This window comes from Phascolarctos cinereus, unplaced genomic scaffold, assembly GCF_003287225.1.
Source record: "Phascolarctos cinereus isolate Bilbo 61053 unplaced genomic scaffold, phaCin_HiC Scaffold_7;HRSCAF=346, whole genome shotgun sequence".
NCBI lineage: Eukaryota > Metazoa > Chordata > Mammalia > Diprotodontia > Phascolarctidae > Phascolarctos > Phascolarctos cinereus.
In genome coordinates this window covers 200,499,459-200,514,486 of record NW_027556180.1, presented here as the reverse complement: position 1 = coordinate 200,514,486, position 15,028 = coordinate 200,499,459, and positions in this window count along the sequence as shown.

The window sequence follows — 15,028 nt, the reverse complement described above, 5'->3', positions numbered from 1 at the left end:
AGTCTTCAAGTGTTTCTAGATCAGAGGTCACATCTTGATTGGTTGCCTGACCAGGAACTGACCTTGGATGGTGGTGGTAAAAATGCTCGATCCTAACCAGGGCAGCTAGTTGCACAACAGATAGAGCACTGGGCCTAAAGTCAGGAAGACCTGAGTTCAAATCCTACCTCAGATATTTACTAGCTGTGTGATCCTAGGTGAATCACTTCACCTTTGTCAGCCTCGGTTTCATTAACTGTAAAGTGAGGATAATAGTAGCACCTACCTCACAGAATTGTTACATGAATCAAATGACATATTTGCAAAGTGCTTGGCACAGTGTTTGCGCACAGTAGGTACTTAATAAATTTTTGTTCCTTTACTTTCTCCTAACCACTGCAATGTCAAGAATGGGCAGCTGATCCTCAATCAGTCAATCATCATGAAACAGTTCCCATCTACAAAATTAAATCAGTATAGCTTCAGTGGGCATGCTCAAATTCTACAAGGAGATGTTTTTCATTTGCCTCCAAGCTCGTATCCTGCAATATCATCAGGTTTGTTGGTTTATTGGGGAATAAAACCTCGATTGGTTATTTTCCTGATCACTCCCCTTATACTTACTCCTAGCCAGGGCAAAAAAACAAGGAACACAACTCAAGAGGGCTCAGAAAAAGAGTTTTCCACATCTTTTCCATGCATCTTGGCTATGCATATGCATCCATTTAGTATCCTTCTTAACACAAACATGATAAATAAAGCATCTATGAAGCATTCACTCTGTTTTAGGTACTTTGTTAAGCTCTAGTGACACAAATATAAGCAAGCAAGACAGCTCTTGCTTCAAAAAGCTTACATTCTAGTGGGAGAACACCAAATACAAAAGGAAGCTGGATTGGGTAGATGGGGAGGCATGCTGCCACAGTATGATAAGGAGATGGCCAGGAAACAATGTGGAGGCCTGCTTCCAAGGAACAGGAAGTGAAAGCTTACTAATCAGAAACTGGGGCCCTGGAAACAGAGTTCGAGATTCCTGAGAAGTAAGTGAGCATGATGCCCAGAGTATCGGACGCATAGTATGGAGATGTTCAGGAAGGAATCACATAGGATGCTTCTAATAGTGTTACATGTAAGTGATTGTTTTAACTATGGAATTCAAGCTAAACTATGGCCATTTTGTTGCAGTAGCTTTATTGATGACATAACTGTTTTGGACATTAGTCATCACATGAGGTAATTCTTCATACTTATACAGCCAGAATCTCTAAATATTTCATAAATAAGCCTTCACATATACTTCTGACATAAATGGGTAGCATGGTGTCTGATTTGTAAGTGGATTAAAATTTATCTAGAGGCTCATGGGATTTGTAGAAAGTGGTTTGTTTAAGATATTTTGCAATAAGCACACCAACACCGCAGGAAGTTTTGACTTCTAAAATATCTAAGAAATGGCCTTCTGGAATCTCACCTTTAAATTCAATTAACTTTGAAGTGCACAGAATTACCACTAAGTAGTACAAAGCCAGCTTGTGAATCATCCAGTAGGGGAAAGTTTGGAATTATATAGGACTTAAGGGAGATCCTGTTCTGAAGAATGCGACTACTTTTTGAATAAATCCACAGATGTCAAGCTTCAAAGTGATTTGGCCCAATTTATAAATACCAACTACCATACCTGGTATTATGTAAAGAGTAAAATTTATTAATTAGATACTGTGTTAGTTGTTATCTATCCCGTTCATAAGAGGAAACATCCAAGATGTCTGTCTTGTACATTGTAATTGAGAAACATCCATATTTACATCTTAATCTGTCTCTTTTAATGGCATGTCTATTAAGGGAATTAATTCCTGTCAACACACATTCCTATAAGAGAAACATGAACTTTTCTACCATTCATTGTATTTCATGGCTCTCAAGGGTTTGTATCAGCATTTTCAAGGATTCTGGTGGCAATTTTGCTTCTCTCTAGCAGGAAACACAAATTCTTCAGTTTATATCACCCCACAATCTGGATCCAGATTCACTTTATATTATTGCCTATCCCACCTCTATCCTTCACATACTCCATACACAAGTCAAACTGGCCAACATGTTCCCTGTACTATGAATTTCATCCCCTACCTTTAGGCTTTTGCCTGAAAGACAATTGATTCCTGTATCAGCCTCTTAGCCTCAGGTACAGCTGTAAGTAAGCAGAGACATACTCAACATTATAGGGGTCCATGCATTGTCCTCTGGAGGAAATAATGTCCATTTATGACATATGACAAATCATTTCCTATGCAGACATCAAACCTACAAAACCTGATTTTTTAAAAAACTATAAAAATCTGGCTAACCAAATAACTTTTTATTCTCTAGCTCTCATATGAAGATGTCTAACATAGCCAATGAGTTGACCAGTTTCCATTTGGGACATTTTTTATTATGAAATGAATTTATTCATAATCATTCACACATAATTTATACATATGTCTCTATTATAAGACATTATTATAGTTTTACTTCCCCAGGGTTGAATTTCATCACTAGCTTGACAACAAATAACCTTCGTTAAACTGGAAAGAAAAAAGTTGAGCTTCTCATAAATCAGAGATAATGCTCTGGATCCCTGAATAAATGAAAAAAATTAATCATAAACATGTTTTCAACAAAAGTTACAGGTTTATCTCATTATGAAGAAATACTCTTTCCCCCTTGCCACATGACCAATGAATCTTCTCAAAAGAAATATAATATACATTAATGGGAGGATAATCAGAGAACTACATTTATAATATATTATCAGGTTAATTAGGTAAGTTGCACAGTGGATAGAGTACCAGCCTGGAGTCAGGAAGACTCATCTTTATGAGTTCATATCCAGTAGTAGACACTCACTAGCTGTGTGACCCTTGGCAAGTCACTTAATCCTATTTGCCTCAGTTTCCTAATCTATAAAATGAGCTGAAGAGGGAAATGGCAAACCAGTCCAGTATTTCTGCCAAGAAAACCCCAAATGTGTCATGAAGAGTCAGACACAATTGAAAAATGACTTAACAAACAAAAACAAAAGGTATTTTGCAGAATTTTCAAACCCATTTAGCCACATATTCTTCTGTTTCTTAATTATGTTGAATCGAGAAATCTGATTTATTATGCACTTGGTTAAACATTTATTATATTCCAAGCTTTCTGGGAATACAAATTTAAAAAGTAGTCCCTGCCCTCATGGACCAGGTGAGAACATATATAGGGGAATGGTGACCAGGGAAGGGAGTTATATTCTGAAGAGTTGCCTCCACTATAATTGGAAGTTTCTACCCCTTTTAATGATTATTCATTTCAACGAACTAGCAGTTTTTACAAAATCCTGGGAAATCAAGTCTGAGCATCCAGGAGTTTCTGCAAAAGACTACAGAAAAGGGGTTAAAATGAAGCTAAGAACTTTTTCAGTTCTCTGTGATCAATTTAGCTAAGCTGATGTTTTTACATTAAACTTTTTAAGTTATTTCACCTAATATAAAATAGAGAATAACACTAGGCTATATTGTACATTGGAGAAAGCACTAGATATGAAGACAGAAGACAAGAGTTCAAATCTCACCTCAGAAACTTACTTCTATGATTTTAGGCAAATCATTTAACCTCTCTGAATCTCTGTTTCCTCATCAAGTGGGGTGTTAGACTAGATGGCCTCTAAGGTGCCATCTTTTTTAAGTCAGTCCATCTTTTTTATTAATACTTTTTAAAATACTACTAATGCCTAACATGACGACATTACAGTAATTGAAGTCTAGGAACTGATTAGTTCTAATAACTTCCCTAGTAAGAAAAAAATACTCATTAATACCTGCCCCTCCACACTTTCCCTTGACCCCAATGTTAGTAATATTTTCCTCAAGTCTACTTCCCAACTTCCTACTCCTTTTTGTCACTGTTGCCTTCAATTATCAACCTAAGGGTAAATGTTCCTTGCTTTTATTTCTCTTCCATATTTTATTTTAGCCCTATCCTCTTCAAACTTAACTGCTGTACCCTTCTCAACTAATGTGTACCGATGATCCCTATAGAAGCCCTGTTATACTGTAACAAAATATCCTGGGACCACAACCTTTTCTGTAATTGCTCCTTTCATCCATTTGCTTTGTATCCCCTGCCCCGTGATAGCATTTCTGTTAAAATCCTTTCCAGAAGAGACCAATCCAGCTATTATTCATAGAATCACAGGATTTGAGAATCTTGCAATATAGCCCAACTTACACATCAAAGAAATCCCAAGTACATAACATACACGTTAATTCAGACATCTAATACTTTCACACTTACAGAAAAGGAAATGGGGTTGGCATGCCATTTAAAGATGATTTTTCTGCCAACATTTTACAACCTTTACTCTTTCAAAGTCCTTAACATGGGAGTTTCTTGATCTGCAGCAACTACTTATACATCCTCCCTCTAACATTATCAATATCATTTGCCAGCCTCTATAGAACACTCTTCTACCTTTGTCAATAATTTTGAAATCTGAATTATGATCTTACTCTGTACTCAATCCTCATCTTCATATCTGGATGACTTCATTATCAATGCTGGTAATCCATCCAACACACTGACCTTACCAAAACCCAAGGAAAACTTACTCTACTTACTCTCATCCACAAATGTGAGAGTATCTTATTCTTATTATCAACAGGAATGGTATACTATCAAAAGGCCAAAAGCTGTAAATTCTCATTCTTATCACAGCCTTCCATCCTTCCACCTATCTTATTCCCTTACTCTTATGCTTATACCCTTACTCTTTATGCTCATTATGATATCCAATCCCCCGACAACTACTCTCCATTCTCTTTAACCAGGCTGATCTTCATGGTCAATTTGTTGTTGTTGTTCAGTCGTTTCAGTTGTACCTGAATCTCCATGACTATCTGGGATTTTCTTTGCAAAGACAGAGGAATGGTTTGCCATTTCCCTCTCCAGCTTATTTTACAAATGAGGAACTGAGGCACATAGGGCTAAGTGACTTGCCCAGGGTCACACAGCTAGTAAGTGTCTGAGGTAAGATTTGAACTCAGCTCTTCCTGACTCAAAGGAAGTCTGGCACTCTATTCACCGTGCCATCTCACTGCCCCATGTTCAATATATTTCAACAATTTTCTCTATACCATGTTAGAATTCCTTGCCCACATGTAATTTTATTATGTTCATCACACCAATTCCTGGTACTATGAAAATTCTACTCTCCATTTTCTTCACTACTGTTGCTGAATCATTGGTGGAGTAAGCCTTAGCAATTAGCTCCATTACAAAATCATGTTGAACTTCTAATTCTACTCAATGATCACTGTAAAAGTCTTATGTCAAAGATCAAAGTCTATTAAAATAGGAATAGCCTGGGTTCATTTTAGGGAATTTCTCACACCTCTTGAATTTAGTCCCACCCACAAAATGTGGGGAAATCACTATGCGACATCAACTTCACTTAGAAGCACACAGTTCATAAAATAAAATAAAATAAATTATACACACACACACATACACGCACACACACGTCTCTGTATGTTTGTTGTTCAATCATTTTTCAGTCATACCCTACTCTTTGTGACCCCATTTGGGGTTTTCTTGGCAGAGATACTGGAGTGGTTTGCCATTTTCTTCTCCAGCTCATTTTGCAGACAAGGAAACTGAGGCAGTTAAGTGACTTGCCCCGGGGTCACACAGCTAGTAAGTGTTTGAGGCCAGATTTGAACTCATAAAGATGAGTCTTTGTGACTTCAGGTCAAGTACTCTACCCACTGCCCCACCTAGCTGCCCATTTTATGTATATGTGTATATGTGTGTACATATGTATATACATGCAATATATATGCATATATATATATATATATACATACACATATATACTGTAACGTGTGTGTGAATAGTATAAGCAGCTGCCACACATAAATATATATAAACATATATAGGTATATATGGGGTATATACAGAGAGGACTAGCACCTCTGATTTGAGAGCCTGCTGAGTCCTTTTCAGGTCTGCTCATACACTTTTGGTGTCCACCTATCACTCATCTCTCACCTGTGGCTCCGAGAAGCTATAGTATGTGCATTGACCACACCCCAGTAAATTGTCTTGGCCCAACAGGCCAAACCAGGTTGGGGATAACCCCTGTTTGTGAGTTAGGGGAATGTCTACCCCAAGCATGTAAAGATTTCCCATGGCAGAATGAGCAGATAAGAACAGTTTGTTCCAATGGCCATAGAGGTGGCTGAAGCAGGCTTTGTGGAGTGCTTAGAGTTTGGTGAGACATTGAAGATGCCAAGGTCATCCACTACATCCTAGACCATCATCAGTCATCTTGACTTTTGTCTTGCCCCTGGACTTTGATGACTGTGGAAGAAAGAATCAGACTGACAACTTTGTGCAACTCTGCCTCACTTAAATCCAATTCACCTGCAAGTCAGGACATCACCCTGTGATGTCAAAAACAAGGATCAATAGCAACAACCCACACATATACATATGTGTATATATGAAAGAATTTACAATAAAGATTTTGGGAAATGAAACCATATCCCAGTGAACCACTCTCTCCCAGAGTTTAGACCTGTAACAGCCATAGCTGGATGGGGCTAGTTGAAGTCAGTTCCTTTGGCATTTCTGAGCAGCTCCCACCAGGTGGCATCAGGGAGTTGCATTTGTCGTTTCCAATCATGGCTCCATAGTTCTCTAAAAGAATCATCAGGCTTTGTTCTTAAGGCTCTCTGTCATTAAGCATTACATCCTTCAGAAGAAAATGCTTCTAGAATATTCCCAGTCTGACAAAAGTCATGAGTCCCCTGTAGTTTTGCACCAGATTAAAGTCCTCCTAACCCTTGAGTTATATCCCCATGAAAACCCAAAAGCTTTTCCAAGGATCAAGGACTCAGTCACAAACATGAGGTTCATATGTAATGAAAACAAATATTGGAGGCTCTTTCTCCATCAAACACCCAGGAGAGAGATTCTTAATCTTGTTTTGAATGAGGTTGCTGCTAGGTGGTACCATGAATAAAACACTGGATCTAGAGTCAGGAAGACCTGAGTTCAGATATTTATTTGAACTCAGATATTTACTACCAGTGCAACCCTGGTAAGTCACTTAAACACTGTTTGCCTCAGTTTCCTTATCTTTAAAATAGGATAATAATAGTACCTACCTCCCAGGATTGTCGTGAGAATCAAATGAGATAAGATTTATAAAGTGCTTTGAAACCTTAAAGCACTACATAAATGATATCTATTAATATTATTGCTATTATTCTAGTCATTAGGTCTATTAAGTGCTCAATTTCAGTAACATCTACTATGTCCTATTTACCTCCTTTTGTCAATATTTTTAAAATATAAATTTATATTTAATAAATTATTATAATAATAGTTTACAATGTGGATAAATAATTAAGTTAATAATTAAATTTAAAAATTAATTGATGGTTTAATTATTTATTAGTGGTTAATGATTAATGATTTAGATTAATTAAAGTATTAAAATAATAAAAACAAATGTGTAATATTTAATAAAATATTAATAAGTAACACTAAGTTATTTTGACATGTTAAAAATTAAATATTAATATTTTATATTTAAATAAAATTAAGATATTTTAGATATTTCACATTTAAATAAAATATTTTTTACATTTGAACTATTTTAAAAGTAAAATACATTTTGGGGCAGATCCAAGATGATAAAATAAAAGCAGTGACTTGCTTGAGCTCTCCCCCAAACACCTCCAAATACCTATAAAAAATGGCTCTAAACAAATTCTAGAGCTGCAGCACACACAAAAAGACAGAGTGAAACAAATTTCTAGCCCAAGACAAACTAGGTAGTTGATTAGAAAGATCTTTTGTGCTGAGCTGGGAGAGAAATGCAGTTCAGCATGGGCGTGCAGGCAAAACAGGCCTCAGCAAACCTGAAGCAGGCCTCAGGGGAACTGAATCATGGTAGTTTCCAGACTTCTCAACCCAATCAGGTTAACATAAGATTTAGCAGCTTCTACATTAAGGGACCAGAGGGCTTGAAATATGATATTCCAGAGGGCAAAGGAGATAGGATTACAGCCAAGAATCACCTACCCAGCAAAACTGAGTATGATCCTTCAGGGGAAAAAATGGGTATTCAGTGAAATAGAGGACCTTCAAAAATTCTTGATAAAAAGCCCAGAGCTGAATAGAAAATTTGACTTTCAAGTACAAGACTCAAGAGAAGCATGAAGAGGGATCATCTCATGCAAATGGAATACGATATGACTGCCAAGAAACTTGACTCAAGCTTTGGACCCATTAAAAAAAAGACATAGTGTACAGAAAGAGAAAGATGATGATTGTGGTATTCTCTTCCCTGATTATTTCATTCATGTACTATGTATTCACTTCTGGCCACTAGGAAAGATATTGACAAACTGGAGCAAGTCCATAGGAGGCTGCCAAGATGATAAGGGAATTGAGAGAACATGACATTAGGTTAGGTTAAAGAAACTGAAAATGTTTACTCCAAAGAAATTATTTAAGGCAAATACGGCAGTTAATTCTGAGTGCCTGAAGACCTTTGTTGGAGTGCTTAGTCTTGGTCTTCTTTGTTCAAGAAGAGGAAAAAATAGAAAAGTGGATGGAAGTTTCAAAGAAGTTGATTTAGTTGTAATTGAAGGAAAAATATCCGAACATTTTAACTACCCAGAAGTGGAATGGCCTGCCCTCAACTCTAGGTCTTCAAGGAGAGACTGGAAGACTACATGTTGGAGCTGATATGAAGGGAGTCTGTGTTTAGGTCCAAGTTATAATGGAGGACTTCTCTTGTCCCTTCCCTCCAAGATTCTTTTGTGATTGCTTTTGTGATTTTATAAAGTAAGAAAGAATTCTGAAGAGGGTTACTGGGTAGAAAAATTGGGCATTCTAGCTTCTAAAGAGTCAGGTCTGAACTGTATGACTTTAATATTCTACGTGTTGTATAAGATTGTCAAAGTACCAGAACAACATTTAAGTATAAATGCAAAAACATAATTCAAATTCAAATATCGGTAACTTTGGATTCTCCAGTCACTTTTTTCCTTTGGCGTAGGTATTCAAGAGTTGACTATGTTACAAACCTCACTAGCTGATCACAAGTGTAAAGAAAAAAACAACTATTTTGTAGATTAATTAAAGGGAAATCATTTTTAAATTGTGTTAATATCTGACATTTAAATACATATAAAATTTGCAAGGATACCTATGAATTTTTTCAGTTGTACCTTAAAAGAATGCTGTGAAATAGATACTAACACTATTATGTTTTTGTTTTACAGATAAAGAAATTGAGGCTTAAAAAAATAAAATAAAATAAATTTTGTGAATTTTTAAAAATATTACTTTGCTCATGCTACCATGCATATAGATTCATAGACATGTGAAGTCATAAGAATTTTTCCTAATCTTCACAATGATTTTATCCTATAATTTAATTGTTACCTCCCCTACCATCACTCTTCTTTCAACTCCAGTCACTTCCTCAGTAGTACCTAGTTATATGGTTTTCTCAAGGAATTTCTCCTCTTCTCGCAATTTTCAGTTGTCATTCTTGATTATAGCTATAATCATTGTCCCAGCTCTGTAGCCTATTATCTATAAGACCCATAGCAAAGTCACTGCTTCCATAGATATTTGTTCTCTCCCTTACCAGTAAAATCAGAAATAGAATACGTGATATCTAAGGTCCTTTCAGACTTCAATGTTCTATGAGTCTAAGTCTAGCCAAACATGCTTTCCCCAATTCCCATGAGATGTTGGCATCATACCCCTGTCCAGGGACCTACCATTTCAGTATATGAGCTGTGTTCCAGAAGAACAAATAGTGATCTTAAACACTATCAATATAGCTGTCTGTAAAATTCCCATGTCTTCCTTTATTTTCATTTATTCATTTGTTCACTGTTTCAATAAATACTAATTTAGTGCCTTGTGTTTCAAATGAGACGTTTGTGATGTAGTCACTGGAGAGCTGGACTTGGAGTCAAGAAAACCTGGGTTCATGTCCCACTTCCAACAAATGCTGCCTATCTGATCCTAGACAATTTCATTTAACCTCATGGTGCCCTCAGGAAACTTAAAGACTTTGAATGACAGAATAATGACTGATCTGTGAAAGCTTACTCTGGAAATACTCAATGAAATGTTTATAACAACTAGGTGCTAAAATGAGTTTTGGTTTGGAGGAATTTTTCCCCCCATCTTAGCATCCTGATTGCCTTTGGAGGACATGAGGTTTGGAAAGGTGACTGTTAGTCAACAGGCATTTATTAAGGGCAAACTGTATTTCAGACATTATACTAAGCAGCTGGTAATAAAAATACAATTTTAAAAAAAACTATCTCTGGGGGAAGCTAGGTGGTGCAGTGGATAGAGCACTGGCCCTGAAGTCAGGAGGACCTGAGTTCAAATCTGGCCTCAGACCAAACACTTGACACTTTCTAGCTGTGTGACCCCAGGCAAGTCACTTAACCCCAATTGCCTTAAAAAATAAAAAAATAGAAAATAAAAGACTATTTCTGTCTTCAAGGGCTTATACTCTAATGGGAGAAGACAACATATAAAAAGGACGTGAAAAGCAGTGATAGAGGAGTTGGAGGGTGGGGCCAGTTATTCTTGTAGGGGGTGGTATCAAATGAAGTCAGAAGCTAAGATCAGAGAGGAATAAAAGGATGAAAATGCCTGGGTACTTTCCTTAAAATGAAGGTTCCAGGAAGAACCTACCAAAAAGGTAAAGGGGCCACAGGTACAAGGTGATCTTTCAGAGGGAGAAGGTGGAGGGGAAAGGGGGCAGAGTGAATGAAGTTCAAGGGCAAGAAGGCTGCTGGGTGAACAATGGAGAAAGAAATATGTAGAGTTAGAAGAGGAGTCTAGAAGAGGAAACAGTAACCAGATAAACAGTTTCTGAAAGGGAGTTAAAAGAAGACTTAAAGCCAACTTCACACTCCAAACAGTCAAAGAATCATATTAGAATTTTAAGAGAGTTAAGAGATCTTCTGGTCCAATTCTTTGATTTTACAGAGAAAGAAATTGGAAAGTGACTTGTTTAGGAAATCACAAAGGAAGGCTTATTCAACTCTTACTGAAACTGAGACTGAGCTGAGATCAAGTCAAATGGAAACCAAATCTCATAGACTCACAAACTATTAAAGCTTGAAGAAATATTAGAGAGTATCTTGATCAAACCTCTTATTTCAGAGTAGGAAAAAGAGACCTAGCATTTATACCAGAGCAAGAATTAGAACCTGGTTCCCTTGACTTCCCAAGCCAGTAATCTTTCAGCTAGGTTCCAAAAATGTGACCATCCTCTGAAAAAATGTTTTGGGAAGAGCACTCCCACTGAAATCAACAGTCTTTTGACTTAGTACAAACAACTCAGCTTCTTCTTCCTTCCAAGCACAACCAAATTCACCACTCTTCCCAGGAAAGTTTAGACAGCTTGGGAAAGAAGGAAGGCAAAACTTGTGAGAAGGAGGGTGATAGTGGTGATGATGATAGCTATTATTACTAGCAGCATTCATACAGTGCTTTACATATAAATACACACACATACATATGCATAAATACTTATACACATACACATATGTGCATGCACACAGACATAGACACAGACATACACACACACATCAGTTGATCTTCACAATTGCTTTGTGAGGCAGGGTAGTTTTCTGATGGTGAAGCAGGCTGAGAGGTTAAATAAATTTGGCAGGGTCATGAAACTAGTAAGACCTTGAGGCAGAATTTGAATTTTCCACTCTCACTGCTTCTGGAATCCAGGCAGGCCTAACAGTGCTGAATGTAGGTGATCCCAGGCTGCAGCTGTGGGTGAAGAGGAGCAAGCATACACTGGGTAAGTGTGGTGCTACAGGGAATAAGAACATATTTGAGACAGTGTGGCCAGGGGCCATAGCTGTGTCTTGGATGAGGAGAGGAGTGTCTGAGGTTGAGCCCCCAGACAGAATTCAGAAAACAACAGTAAGGTAGACCTGAGGCCTAGGATAACATTACCAACAACTTGGGATTAAACTTGATTGATAATAAGCTGCTAAAAATAAAATAAAGATAAAAATGAGTAAGCAAAAGAAAAAGAACCCAACCATAGATAGTTACTTTGGTGTAAAAGATTTTCTGGGTTCATATTCAGAGGAAGATAATGGCATAAAAAATGCCATTCCTACCCCAAAGAGTAACATCAAATGGTCACCCCAAAAGAGTTCTTGGAAGAACTCGAAAAAGAATTCAAAACTCAAATAAAAGAAATCAAGGAAAAATTAGGGGAAAAAATAAAAGCAATCCAAGAAAATTATGAAAAAAAAGTTAACTAATCAGAAAAAAACAGGTCCAAAATTTTAAAGAAGAAAACAACTTTTTGAAAAGTAAAATTGGGCAAGGGGGATCAAATGGCATTATGAGACATCAAGAAATGACGAAACTAGAAAAATAGAAGAAAATCTGAAACATCTCTTTAGAAAAACAGCTGACCTGGAGAACAGATTGAGGAGAGACGATATAAGAATTGTTGGACTAGGATAATTCCAGTGCCAAGATGGTGCAGTGAGGAAGGAGCCCTGAGTAGACCTCCCAAATTCCCCTCCAAACAACTTGAAAACCACCTCAGAAGCAGAGAAGGAAGCAGCTTACCAAGAAGAAAGGTCTGTCTCACTAGGGTGGAACGAGAGTGAGATCTGAGTATAGGAGCAGCCAGACTCACAGCAGAGGGCCTGCAAAAGAGCTCTGAGCCTAGAGCACCCCACCAGTGATGTCCCACCCTCTTGGAAACCAGCAGCCCCTTAAGCAAGCCAGGTGTTTCTGCAACACAAGGCTTTACCCAGTAGGTCCCACCCCTAGTACAAACCATTAGCTAGGTCTTGATCCCTTTGCTTCCCAGTAGTGAAGCCCCACCCCAGGGCAGGCCAACAGTGAGATCCCACTCTGGGGTCTATCCCCCCAGAAAGGACCCATTTCCATAACAGCCGAGCAGCAGGGTCTAGACCCAGGGGCAGCCCAGCAACAAGATCCCTCTTTCAGGGATAACCAGTAGAAAAACTGTTTTCATAGCCACCCAGCAGTGACCCTGCCCCTAGCACAGGCCAGCAGAGAAACTCCATACCATGGGAAGGTCAACCGGGAGCCCCACCCCCTAATACAGGCCTGCACAAGCTGCAGCCATGCCAAAGGATTATGGGTGGCCTGTGAAAAATATAGAGGATGGGGCAGCTAGGTAACACAGTGGATAGAGCACCGGTCCTGGATTCAGGAGGACCTCAGTTCAAATCCAGCCTCAGACACATAACACTTACTAGCTGTGTGCCCCTGGGCAAGTCACTTAACCCCATTGCCTAGCCAAAAAATAAAGGAAAAACATAGAGGAAAATATCCTCTACATTTTTTCACAGGCCACCCATAATCCTTTGGCAGGCTGCAGGGTATGCAGACCTGCCCTAGTACAAGCCATAAGAAAAGTGAAAGTGAATCTTCTAGTGTGCAAGCAAGCAGCTAGTTCCTGAATCACAGTGGAAACCAGAAGTAACCTGAGCCCCAGCACAAAAAGCTTTCAACAATGTAGGCCCAGAACCCAATTCTCACATAAAAATACCAAATCACTAAACACAGGGAAAAAATGAGAAAAAAAAAAAGAATTTGAATATAGAAAGTTACTCTGGTGACAGGGAGGATCAAGGCACAAACTTAGAAGAGGACAATAGTGTCAAAATGCCAACATGTAAAGTGAAAAGAAAATTTGGTCTTAGGCTGAGAAAAAAGCCTGGACGAGCTTTAAAAGGATTTTAAAAAGCAAATTAGAGAAGTACAAGAAAAATTGGGAAAAGAAATGAAAGCGCTGAAAGCAAATCACGAAAAAAGCGTCAACAGCATGCAAAATGAAACACAAAAAAAATTCACTGAAGAAAATAACTCCTTAATAAATAGAATTGGCCAAATAAAAAGGGAAGTACTAAAGCTTACTAAAGAAAATAATTCCTTAAAAATTAGAATTGAGCAAGTAGAAGATAATGATTCCATGAGACACTAAGATACAATAAAACAAAATGGAAAAAAGTAAAAAAAAATAGAAGAAAATTTGAAATTTCTCAGAAACAGTGACCTAGAAAATAGATCCAGGAGAGATAATTTAAGAATTATTGGACTTCCTGAAATCCATGATAAAAAAAAAAAGCCTGGACTACATATTTTAAGAAACTATCAAGGAAAATTGCCCTGATATACTAGAACCAGATGGCAAAATAGAAATGAACAGAATTCACTGATCACCACCTGAAAGAGATCCCAAAATGAAAACTCCCAGGAACATCATAGCCAAATTCCAGAGCTTACAGATCAAGGGGAAAGTACTACAAGCAGTCAAAAAGAAACAATTCAAATATTGTGAACCTACAACCAGGATTATGTAAGTAGGTTGTGGCAGCTTCCACATTAAAGAACCACAAAGTTTGGAATAGGATATACTGGAAGGCAGAGAAGTTAGGATGATAACCAAGAATCACCTACCCAGCAAAACTCAATATGATCTTTCAGGGGGGAAAAATGGACGTTAATGAAATAGAAGACTTCCAAACATTCCTAATTAAAAGACCAGAGCTGAATAAAAAAAAAAATTGACCTCCACATACAAGATTCAAGAGAAGCATAAAAAGATTTAAAAAAAAACAAGAAAGAGAAAACATAAATTCAAAAAGGTTAAACTTTGTATTTCTACATAGCAAGATAATATTTGTAACTTAAGAAATGTATTACTATAAGGGCAATTAGAAGGTGTATAAGAGAGTGCAGATATAAGGTGATGTTGATAGGCTGATACTTTAAAAAGCTAAATAAAGGGGTGAGAAAGAAGATTGCACTGAAAGGAGTGGGGTGACAGTGAGATAAATTATCCCACATAAAAGAAGCATGATGGAGCTATAATAATCTAAGGGAAGATTGGGGGGAAATGGAGCAAAGTTTAAGACTTACTCTCATAAAAATTGGCTCAAAGAGAGAACAACATACACAATCA